Genomic DNA, 9,958 nt, shown 5'->3' on the forward strand with positions numbered 1-9,958 from the left:
CTTCCGTTTAAATACTACAACCAATAATGTCAATGTCATTAAAGCCACTACAGTAATTAAAAACACATTTACTGTTGCTTTTTCGGAGCTATTAGGCTTACTTTTTAATTCTGAAGTAAGACCTGATACGTCGAAATTTTGTCTCGATTGAACAGCTTCACTTTTTGCTATCACTGTATTCAATGTCATTATTGCCTCATCTGACATAGCTTGTGGTAATTTATTAATTAGTACATTTTCTTCGTCACTATTTAGCAAGTCTTTGATGTCCGGCAATACTATATGCAAATTAGTGCGTAGGTTAAATTCGCTTCTTCCTGAAGAATGTGGAAATAATTTAAATGATTCAGAATGGATGTAGCAGGTAGAGCTGTTACTAATTATACCGGTGTTCTCCAACTTTAAGTTCATGACTTTGTTTTCGGAAGCTGTATACTCAAAGCCAGGGGTATAACAACGTAGTGTTACCTCTGTGGGTTGATACAGACTATAGACCCAGAACCGGTGATCTGGTGAACGTATCCACACAGCTGGAAATGGGTGATTCAAAATCAACCTGCTACAATGTTCTCTTATGGCTTCTGCCTTACCAAGAAACAAGGCTATAGCACAGCTGGGCTGGTTTTGCCTATACAATGTATAATCGGAAGGGCAGATGGTGAAATAACTCTTTATACACTTACTTAGCATAACATCAGAAAAGGTTGTGAAAAATTGTCGGTCCTCTGATACAGCCAGATATGTTTCTTGTATGTCAATAACCATATGTTTTTGGAGAGTTTTATGGAAGAAAGGCAAGGGATGTAATCGATATAATTCAAAATGACGATCTGCTGCTTTTAATGGAATATCAATGAATAGTCTAATACTATCTGATGTGGCTGCTGCATGTACTGTGGCTAAATCGTAGTAAATATACATATCCTCAACGGTAGTCGTAGTTATCATAGATGTCCCTGAGGTCAATTTTAATGAAACTTGTTGTAAAATATCTGATAAGTTATGGGGTCGGATTAATGACGTGGATAATTTGCCTAAAGATGTCATATCCAACGCGGTTAATGTCTGTGCAAGACAAGTTTTTATTTCAAATACTGCCATTTCTACTTCTCGAATCATAGCACTATAAGTAGTCTGTTTCTTAATTAATTGTTGGACGTCGCGTACATCTGTCTGTACTCTACTTAATCCTATTGAAAAGTTTGAAATAGAGTCTCTTAATACTTCTGCTAATTTGATAGTGTTTTGAGCATTCAAATGGGTTTCTTGGTCTAACGTTTTAATCCAAGTTAATTGGTGTTCTTCTACGTGTAATATCTTTTGTTGAAATCCCTGCAACTGATCTATTACATGGTTAATATTATGTAAGTCCCGAGAATCCATAGTTCCGAATAGATACTTTAATGTATAGCCTACCACATCTATAAGTCCTCGTCGTGTCCGATTTTGATCTTGTACTGAGGATACCTGTAATTGAAAACTTGTATCTGGTTCTGGTAAAAGTTTTGTTATATCTAGTAGTTCATCTGCTAGGTTATCTACTATGTCCCCAACTCTGTCTAGTTCGGTCCATAGCACAGTCAATCGTCCGAACATTATTCTAGGAATCTCTTGTCTAGCTTCTTCTAATATTTCCCGGATTCGTACAATTAGATTACGGTATACCTCTAAGTTAATGTTTACGACTATGGTCCACTTGTCGCCTGTCAGAAGGACGTCTCGATCTTTCAAAAACACTGCCCCCTTGTCTAAGGCCAAGTCTGCGTCTGGTTGTCTTGAGTCCTTCGTAAGTGTCCTTGTAAAACAAACGGCAAGCACTGTGAAAACAAAATACAAGCTACTGTACTTACTTATACCTAAAATATAGATATACTATATTTATTTAAATCCTAACCGAGTATTCAGAACTCTTTACGGTTATAGGGGCCTAAGCGCGTTTCCTATAACATTCTTATTACATGGAGTTAGAGCAAAAGTAACAAATTTCGATAGGTTAATATCAATCGTAGAAATGGACATATAAAATTTAAAATTAAATTTCAAAAATAATTTGGCTCGATGCTGCGGCTGAGTATTATTCAGGCGAACTCTACCGGCCAGCACGATAGTCCCAACTACATCATGCATGGAATGTTACGTCATACACAACTCCAAAATGTGCTCTACTCCGTTACATCCTCACATATGCGTCGTAACCTATTACGTAAGGGATATTGCAATGCTGCATTATTAAACGGCACTATATTAACTTCCTCGGTAATATCTACCTGATCGTGACTCGGTTCATTATTTAATTCACTATTTGCTACATTGGTTTCACCATTATCATCTTGTACATCATCAATTTCCTCATCTGAATCAAAAGTATACTTTCTAGGCTGATTTCCTCGATCGCGTAATTTATATGGGCTAGTAATAGTTTCTTTATCCTTATTTTGACGTCTAACAGAGGTCCCCGGCTCCCAATCTTTATCACTATCGTCACAACGTTTATTTACTGCCTTTTGCTTCTTCATGGCTGTCTCTGATAATTCATCATTAGCGGGCTCCATATTTTGTTCTGGGGTTTCCTCATTTCTTTCTTCACTCGTTATGCTAGGCGGGCTTATTATTACCGTAGCATCATTACTTGACATATGTCTGCTATTGCATTCCTTAAGTCTATTTATGTGAACGTTTATACATTTCTCTTCACTAATTTTGACGGTGTAAACCAGGTTAGATAATTTCTCAATTATCTCAAATGGTCCAGTCCAATGATATGCGAATTTCTTAGCTTTACTTCTGGAAGCTACGGGGTCATAGAGATATACTATGTCTCCTGCATTAAATTCGCGCTCCCTTGCTCGCTTGTCATAGTGAGCTTTGGACTGTTCATGACCCCTTTTGGATTGTTGTCGCACTACTTGAGATGCAACTCGAATTCTATCTGCTAATAGTTTCACATGTGCCTCATAGGAATCATAAGAATTTTGTTTTCTTCCCAAATTTCGTTTTACTTGAATGAAGCGATCTTCAATGGGTAACTTCATATGTCGGCCAAAAACTAAATAATATGGGCTAAACGTAGTTACTGTATGTGGTGTGGCTCTATACGCCATAATAGCATAGGGTACAAATTTATCCCAATTCTTCCCATCTTTATGAACATAATGTGATAACATATCAACTAATAATTTATGCATCCTCTCGCATACTCCATTACTTTGTGGATGGTACGAGGTAGTCTGAATTTTCTTAATCATCAATAATCTACATGTTTCAGAAAATAATTTTGAAGTGAATTGGGTTCCCTGATCAGTCAACAAGCGATTGGGTGTCCCCCATTGTGCTATAATTTTGGTCACAAATTCTTTTGCGACTGTCTCTGCACTTTGGTCCGGAATAGGGATAGCCTCACAAAATCTGGTGAAATGATCAACAAAAGTTAATAAGTATTTATTCCCAGATTCTGTAGTAGGTAAAGGTCCGACAATGTCCAGCGATACAGTATCCATGAAATCGTCGGCTGCTACCGCATCTCCTAATGGTGCTCTTTGAGATTTTCCAATTTTCCGTTTAGCACACTTATCACATGAGCCTATATACTCTTGAATGTCACTACTCATGGTCGGCCACCAATACTTAAGTTTTATGGCTGCAATAGTCCTCTTGGTACCTTGATGAGCCATAAAAGTATTATCGTGATAATGCTTTATCACTGTTGCTATTAGCGAACGCGGAATGACAACTTGTATCCCGTGTGCAGGGGAATGCCTACACAATAACCCATTATTATCTTTATGGAAGTCATCAAATTCAATTAACCTAATCAGCTGATCATCGGCTAACTGTTCTGACAAAATCAATTCTTCGGTTAAATTAAATTCTGAGTCTGAGGTCACAATACCAACATGTCGGCTTAAGGCGTCTGCATGAGGTAACTTTTTGCCTGGTTTGTGAATCACTTCATAATCAAACTCCGCTAGTCGTAGACTCCATCTAGTGAGCCTCGAACTCGGATCTTTTAAGTTAAGTAACCATCTGAGGGCTGCGTGATCTGTGTGGAGAGTAAATTTTCTCCCGTACAGATAACATCTGAATTGCTTCGTAGCAAAAATGACTGCAAGAAGTTCCCTTTCAGTGCAGCTATAATTTCTTTCAGCGGCATTCAACTGTCTGCTGCAATAAGCAACTGGTTTCTCTTCTCCATTTATTTTCTGTGATAGGACAGCGCCTACGGCTTCCTGTGATGCGTCTGTAGTTACAATGAACGGTAATGAAAAATCAGGATAACTCAACAATGGTTCTGTACTTAATTTTGCCTTTAGTTCTCGGAAGGCTTCTTCCTGACTAGTCCCCCATTTAAATTCAACATCTTTCCTAGTTAACATTGTTAAAGGTTTAGCAATAGCGGCAAAATTAGGGATGTGTCGTCGATAATAGGATGCTAAGCCTACAGAAGAACGAATATCTCTAACTGATCTTGGTTGCGGATAGTCCCGAATGGCTTTGATTTTCTGTGGATCGGGCTTCACACCTTCTCGCGATACAATATGACCTAGGTACTCAACCTGATCCGTTGCAAAAGTACACTTAGATGGCTGAATTTTGAAATTAATTTCTTGCAATTTTACAAACACCTTTTCTAAATTCTTCACATGAGTGGCGATATCTTCACTCATTATCAAGATATCATCAAGATAAGCCAAACAAATGGTCCCTTTCAGGCCCATTAATAGGAAATCAATACATCTCATAAACGTGCTGGGAGCATTCTGCAAGCCGAAAGGCATTCTATTATACTGATAGTGTCCCATGTGACACGTAAAAGCAGTTTTCTCTTTGTCTTTTTCATCAATTGGTATTTGCAAGTAACCAGAAGCCAGATCCAATACAGAAAATACTTTGCATTTCCCTAGAGAATCTAACGTCTCTACAATGTTAGGGAGGGGATAAGCATCTGACTTTGTAACGGCATTTAATCCCCGATAATCAATACACAATCTGTGCTTTACAGTTCCATCTTGAGATTTCTTGGGTACAAGTACAATAGGACTTGCCCATGGTGAAGTACTGGGTTCAATAATTTTCTTATCTAACATGTCATTAATTTGTTCTTCCACCACCGATTTTAACGCGTGGGGAATTCTATAAGGATTCTTCTTCACTGGTAAAGCATCTCCGGTATTTATGGAATGCTTCACTTCACTAGCACAGCCTATTTCTGGACTTCCTTCGACGTAAAACAAATGCTTATACTTTCGTAAGACGGCTATCATAAGTCTCCTATCTTTGCCCTGTAAGTGCCCTAATTTTTCATCTAAAAATTTCTCAAATTCCCATAATTCTGGTACATAATTGTCTTTAGCCCTACGTCGATTTGTGTTCCATGTTCGCTTTGTTTCCCGGTCAATCATATTCACGGTCCTATTACTGTTATTCATCTCATTAGCGATTTCTGATTCTTGATCAACACCTAGGTTTGCTACACTAGCTTCTCCTATAACACGGTGTTTGACTAAACTCACAGGTTCGGGCGAAAAATTAACAATTTGAATAGGTACGTAACCTAAAATTTTCTCACACTTTAATACATTAACAGCTTCATGTGGTGCGTTTTCCATAACTAATTTTTCCTCTAATTTTAGTTCTCTATTCAACCCTACATTCACCCCCTGTTCTGACGATCGTGAGCAAAATAAAACCTCACCATTATCATCAAATGTTGAACTTTCACACAACTGGTGTTCACAATTATTTATCTGCCTAACTTGACCTTGACTATTCACGGGAATTATAGTCTCCTTATTCAGCACCGGTCGGTCGTCCAACTTTCCAGTTGCAAACGCCGACTCTGCCGCACCATTCACAGACAGTATCATAAGGGATTGTTCGTCCGAACCGACTAATTCATCCGGTGAGGGGTTTTTGCTTTGGGAAAGACCTTTTATGTTGGTAGGGAAATTTTCTTGGCCACTTGCATTACAATGAGGAACACAATTATTACTTTTATTACGATCACAATTTTTCTGGCCATTCATGGAGACTTTTCGAACGTATCCCGATCCGTGATCATCCACAAGGGAACTATGTCCCCGAGCATCATTGACAATTGTCCTAAAATTACCAAGTTGACTAATGCTGCGTGCTACATGAATTCCAGGTAGCCCATCCTGATCACTGGTTGGTTCTACCAATAGCACTTGAGAGGTCTTTGGGTTACAACTAAGATTATGGCGTCCCATAACCTTACCTCGGACTATTTTTACTGTATGTGGTGGTAAGACAACGGACTCGGCTAGCAAGATAGGTCCGCTCCAGTCAAGCTGATCGTGAGTCGATGACTGCGAGGCCATTGCAGACACAGAACCCGATTTTCCAGACACTGATGCGACATTGCACGATTGTAGATCAGTGTTGATCAATGTCACAGTTTGCCTGCCTATTACCAAGGAGTTCGACTGGACGTCTATACGCGCACCAACATAGCGCAAAAAATCCATCCCTATGATGCCTGCGGCGCTGATTCGTATGTCGCTTATCACAAATTTAAATTCAAATTGCTCACTTCCCATAAGGAATTTGACCGTCTGGGTTCCAAATGTTTTTACCTTTTGCCCGTTTGCACCCCTGATCACTACATCAGATTCTGTAATTAGCGCTGAGCTTACTGTGGGTTTAATTAATGATACTGTGGCGCCGGTATCCACAACGAATTCCCAAATTTTCCCCTCTATTTCTAAGTCTACCCGAGGCTCGCTAACTACCTCGTTTAAAGCAGACGGCGCTACCAGAACTGAGTGTGACTGTAATTCGGCTCCTACGACGGGGTTTTCTTCGTAGGACCTATCCCGTTTGGGTACTGTCGCGGATGCCCCTCTGATCCCTTCCTACAGTCCCGTTGATAGTGACCCATAATCCCACAGTTGTAACATTGGATGCTCGATCGGTTACTATTTGAATTTCCACGTCCCGGAGCTAACCCTCGCCCCCTTGACCCGTTATACCGTCCCCTAGTATAATTTCCCCCGGGTCGTACATCTCGACCGCGAGCGAATCCCCTGTTGAAATTCGGCTCATATCTGCGGTTGTTGCTCCATGCTTGATAATTACCCGAATTTTGTTGTCTGTTCCCTGCTTGGGCTTGAACCATAAACAATTTCTTATCTTTTTGCTCCTTCAAAACGGATGCACCTTCATCCTTTTCCGTTTGATACACTTGATTCGCTATTCGTAGCGCATTATCAATTGTAGTGGGTGCCTGAAATCTAACTTCTCGGCCAACAGTTCCACGTAAACCATGTATGAATGCGGCAACTAATCGCCTATCTGCTTCCTGCTTCAAAATCTCTCTAGTATTGGCATCCTGATCATGCACTATTGTCTTTAAGCTTAGTCTTCGCACTCTGTCGCAAAATTCTTCTGGTGATTCGTGCTTTTCTTGCATGGCATTTTGTAATTTTAAGTAGTGATATTGCATCGATCTCTTATCTTTAAATCTAGCAATAAAATTTTCCTTGAAGTCTTTAAAAGAAATATCTACTGCTTGTAATTCAGGTGTGGTGTCATAATATGTTCTCGCTGTGCCTCGCAATTTCAATATGGCAATCTGAACTGCATCTTTATCTGTAAGTCGTCCCATGGTGGTAATTCTTTCAATTTGGTCAAAGAAACTGGTAACTGGTATACTATACGAGTCCCCTTTCCATGGCTCTACTAATTTGGTTACGCTTAAGTCTTTGGAAATTAATGCAGGTGGATCGTTTCCTTGCGGCATCTTGTTGGTATTTGATTACACTAGTTATTTAATGGATACCTTCCCACTCGTCAAGTATGGATTCAACGCTGCTGTCTACTGGTCATCTGTTCAACAGTTACGTGGTCTGTGTACCTACGCTTGTTGGTGGGGTTTGAGCTATTATGCTGACTCAATTCCTCCCAACCAGCTTATGTGCGCATTGACACCCTCGATCCTGCTATCAATTCGTCGCTAAACTCACCACTCTGGCAATACTGGGGAAGATAGTCCGTACGTTCGATTTCCAAAATAGGGTAGTCGAATTCTGGTGGTACGTAGCGTATAACTAGTCGTATGTCTACTTCGAAAATTACCTCTAACCCTTGCGAATGTTCGTAACGGTATGTTTTTAACGCTGGTGTCTTAAAAGTTTTAAACGGTCTACCTGCAAAGGCAATATCAAGGCGAGATCCTGCCTTCAAAGCAACAAATTTCATACGATGCTCTTGAATTAAATTCGTATTAATATTAGTATGTTTTCTAAAAAAAATGTCTCAACTAAACTTTGGGCGTAATTGCTTGATCCTTCCAAAGCTAAAGGATGCGATACCCCAATTACATGTACAAAAAGGACGGTAAATTCTGTATCACCTTCGGATACACCCGAACAACATTGAAAACAAGCCATACAAAATTAAATCAATGCAACCACATTAGATAATAAATTCAAAACAACAACTAATAAAAATTCAAAAACACAAATAAAACATAAATAAAATAAACACATAAACCACCCCCTGTTAAAATCTGACACCGCTGCTACCAAATGTCGTGCCCCCGGGAATCGGATAAGTAGGGGATGATAAGGTAGTCCAGGTGAACGAATTATCAATCCTATAATCACTGCTGAGGATCCCAAGGAGCGGGAAAAGAACAGATTTTAAAGGAGTTGGTTATTCAACACACAAATTGCAGCTTCACGCTTGCAATAATAAGTAAACACAATAAAATAAACATAATGCTGAATATAATATAATAAAACATAATTTGAAAGAATTCTACATTAGTATAGTGAAAAAGTTGCTAACTTCTTTCGTAAGTTCCTTCCTTAAAGAAAGTCTGAATCTGGCTAAGCAAGTACGGACAATTTCCACTTACATATAAGTTGTAGAATTGCCATCTCCCGTTCTTGTAGCCAAGCTCTGAATTCGTCTAAGTGGTGAAGGGAATATTCGGACTTAGAATATTCGTGGCGTTGGAGAACCTTCTGAGCTATAGTCTGCACCCTCCTCCTGGCTCTGGAGTAGCGTAATGTAGTCTCTTCCAAGTACCGCCGATTGAGAGTGATGAGCCAGATTCATGGGGTTTTATAGTAATTATAAAAAGGGATACGCCCGAAATAACAACGTCTGATTGGTTAAGATTCTAGCTTGGGGTTGGAACTTCAGAAAGAAGATAGCTTTACAATTGGTTGTTCACCATTGAAATATCATCGATCCCTTATAAGGTCATGACAAGATATCCTGTAAACAGGATGAGTTGTGGTATAGTGACTTTACATAAAAGAGCAAAAATACAGTAATTTCTTATGACAAACAGGATATAGGTGCGCTTCTTCCTTTGTAATATCAAAGTACAAAAGTCACGTAATGCCAATAAACTAAATAAATTACAAATAAAAAGAATACAAGTTAACTATACAATACTGCAATCTTCTCTTACTTTCTAATGTTACAAATTTTAAGTGTCAGGTTCAAGGTGGGTTAACATCAAGGATAATCCTTAAACGAACTGCAAGGCCAGAGGCCCACGCTTAAGGCCAGGTGATCAATACTAATACAGGTCAGCTTAATTACAGGTGTACCTGGGTAATTGCAGGTATACCTGGGTTCGAGCATCACAGCGGTATACCAGGCCGATGCCGGCGCCGGTGAGGGGTGTGGGGTAGTTCGCAGTAGAGTACAAGGTAAACCTACCTACGAGGTTCTCCACATTAGTTATTACTAGGGAACGTATTCTACTTAGGAGAGATTAAGGACATTATATAATCCATTTAGGAATTTAAAAAGTATTTATAAAATTAACGATTATAAATTTTAATTTTAGTTAATAATCCAGTTTAGGTGGAGTTTATGTACAAAATACTGGCGCTGACAAATAGTGCTCCTGAAATGAAGATTCAAATTATGAGACTAGTGATTGGTCAGTTTCATTTCGCATAACGGGGATGCATTGGCA

At 39.2% G+C, this 9,958-nt stretch overlaps 1 long non-coding RNA gene across 1 annotated transcript; it reads right to left on the bottom strand.

The window, feature by feature from the left end:
• Window positions 1-219: 219 nt before the first annotated feature.
• LOC138705286 (uncharacterized) lies at window positions 220-9,589 on the bottom strand. The gene is made up of 2 exons (XR_011333682.1): window positions 8,879-9,589; window positions 220-1,817 (listed from the first exon to the last, which is right to left on the bottom strand). It is a non-coding gene; the product is annotated as an uncharacterized lncRNA (long non-coding RNA).
• Window positions 9,590-9,958: the final 369 nt, after the last annotated feature.

The sequence above is a fragment of the Periplaneta americana genome, chromosome 8, assembly GCF_040183065.1.
Source record: "Periplaneta americana isolate PAMFEO1 chromosome 8, P.americana_PAMFEO1_priV1, whole genome shotgun sequence".
Taxonomy (NCBI): domain Eukaryota; kingdom Metazoa; phylum Arthropoda; class Insecta; order Blattodea; family Blattidae; genus Periplaneta; species Periplaneta americana.